Source organism: Nothobranchius furzeri, chromosome 19 (assembly GCF_043380555.1).
Source record: "Nothobranchius furzeri strain GRZ-AD chromosome 19, NfurGRZ-RIMD1, whole genome shotgun sequence".
NCBI classification, from domain to species: Eukaryota; Metazoa; Chordata; class Actinopteri; order Cyprinodontiformes; family Nothobranchiidae; genus Nothobranchius; species Nothobranchius furzeri.
In genome coordinates, this window is record NC_091759.1 from 26,636,566 (window position 1) to 26,639,065 (window position 2,500).

General features: G+C 47.1%; 1 long non-coding RNA gene across 1 annotated transcript in view; it reads right to left on the reverse strand.

Annotated features, from left to right (window-relative positions):
* Nucleotides 1-2,500, reverse strand: part of LOC129162281 (uncharacterized) — a 14,917-nt gene that overhangs the window by 10,676 nt on the left and 1,741 nt on the right. Inside the window, exons 1-2 of the long non-coding RNA XR_008562296.2 lie at nt 713-2,500; nt 460-592 (exon numbers count right to left, since the gene is read on the reverse strand). The exon at nt 713-2,500 is cut by the window's right edge and continues 1,741 nt beyond it. This is a non-coding gene — a long non-coding RNA (uncharacterized lncRNA). The remainder of the gene's footprint in view (nt 1-459; nt 593-712) is intronic.

Consider the following 2,500-nt stretch of genomic DNA (forward strand, 5'->3'; position numbering starts at 1 on the left):
TTCAACATTTGAGTGAACACAAAAAATTATGAGCAGGTCACTGTTACAGTAATGGTAGTAAACACTACTTAGACAAAACGCCAGAAATGTACACTGTTAGGACTTATGGAAAGTGGAAACACTTTCATAGGAAATAATGTCATCAGTATCCTCTTACAAATGTCATATTTCCCACTTTTTGGGACAAATCAGAAATGTTTAATTGTCCCAAAAGCTGGGAAATGTGTTTGCTGCAGCAGAAGTGTAACAAGTAAAATGGAATCAGATTGATGTATGTACACATTTACTTGAAATACACATTTACATGATTAAATATGTATAATAGGTATGTGTGTTGAAATGAGTTTTTACAGTTATTGCACATTAAACATGTTATTAAACAAATATCCCGGTTTGTGGGACAACCAAGGATTTCTGATTCTGATTGTCTTGTTTACAGAAATGTAATGTACAGCTTACCTCTGCACCCAGCTGCTGTTCTCCCTGTCCAAACGTCCTCCGTTTCTTTGTTGGCTGCTGCACTGATGCGCTGCATTCCTCAGTCAGAGAAGGAATGGAGTCTCCAATGAGACACAAGTTCCACATCCACCTTCTGTGGATCCCAGCCGATTTGAATAACAAACACGGAAAGCAAAATAACGCATTAGCGTGATTGCATCCAGCTAGCCACTGCTTCCTGGTGTACCAATTTTGGGAGAAGCGTCGTGTTTACCTCTCTCCTTGTCCTGCTGGCTTATCTTTACGTCGGGCTGATCTGGTCCAAGCTCTTTGACATTAAGTTTTTCCACCATAGTTCTCCTCTCGAACGGATACTGGAGAAGAGACCGAACTGAATTCAGTGGCTGCTGAGATCTGGTGTCCATGTTGTAGGCTCACTGGCGTCCATGTCTGCGTCTGCTCCATGTGCGTCACGAGTCACGACCAAAAACGTGCTGGAGTCGAGACTCTCCGAGTTCTACCGAACACCAACGAAAGCCTTGGCGGTAGCTCTATCGCCCATCATGCTTCTGAAACAACGTCGACGCTGATTGGATACATTCCCATTCCTACCCTTTGATTTTCTTGTCAGCAATTGGACAACCGGTCTCGTCCTGTTTGGGCGATTGAAAAACAGCACACAGCCTCCGCCGCTCGGCAGAGACCAATATAGATATATATATATATGATTTATTTTTGTTACAAAACACACAATTAACTTAGAATGTGTGATTATTGTTAATTTTATTTATTTATTTTTTTTAAATAAAAATTTAAAACACGGAAAAACTGGGAGGGCGGCGCCCTATCGCCCTCTACTGGCCAGCCGCCACTGGCTGAGATCATGTAGAAAAATCTTCCCGGTCCTTTAATCCTAATCTCACGTTCGCTCTTTTATCTAATGACCCAATCTCATGGCTGTGTGTGTGTGCGTGTGTGTGTTTGTGTGTGCGTGTGTTGGTGCGTGTGTGTGCGTGTGTTGGTGCGTGTGTGTGTGTGTGTGTGTGTGCGTGTGTGCGTGTGTGTGTGTGTGTGTGAGTGTGTTGCTCCCGGTTGGACAGCCGGACACAGAGAGGTTATTCCAGGCAGCCAGGTTTAATTAAAGCCGGATTAATCCTTTAGAGTTTGTTATTTTTTCCAAAGTAAACCTAAATCCATCATCATCATCATCATCATCATCTGCCATGGCGCCTGTGCAGCCATCGGAGGCTTCCCTCTGATTCAGAGTGTCCCCCGGTGTCCCCCAGTGTCCTCCGGTGTCCCTCAGTGTCCCTCAGTGTCCCCCGGTGTCCCCCAGTGTCCCCCGGTGTCCCTCAGTGTCCCCCAGTGTCCCCCGGTGTCCCCCAGTGTCCCCCAGTGTCCTCTCAGACAACCTTCCCCTCCACTCCAGCTGTGACTGACGGGATGACATAATTCATGCTGACAGCCTCCAAATGCAGAACAGGAATAATTAGAGCCGGGAGGAGCTCTGAGCTCCCAGTAGAACCTGGATCTAGTGGGCGGAGTTTCACACTCAGGTGGTCTCTGGTTAAATAATTAAAAGCTTCTCATCTTCCTCTTATCCAGGTCTCAGGGGCTGTCCTCTCCCACAGCTGCTGCAGTGATCCCAAACTTCCCCACATCAGTCTGACCTGGAAGTCTCCTCCCAGCAGGACCTGCCTGGACCTTCTCAGCTGGCTCCTCTCAACGAGGAGTAGGAGCTCTATTCACAGTTCTGTCTTGGTGTTCAAGCCCCTCCTCCTATCTAAGCTCCTCCCCTTGCATCAGGGCCAAGCATGGTTGTGCTGCAGAGGAAACTCCTATCCTGACCAGCGGAGAGGGTTTGGCCCGCTCCACCATCCCTTCAGCAGATTCACATCCAGGTTTTCCTGACCTCCATCTTCATCCCAGTCTTCTCTCCTAGTGGAACCTCTCCATCTGCTGAAGATGTCTCCGAAACAATCTGTCTTCTCGGTTGTCTCACCTTTTCATTGTCAATCTCACCTCTTCCTCCAGATGAGTTTTTACCTGCAGACAGTGTCTC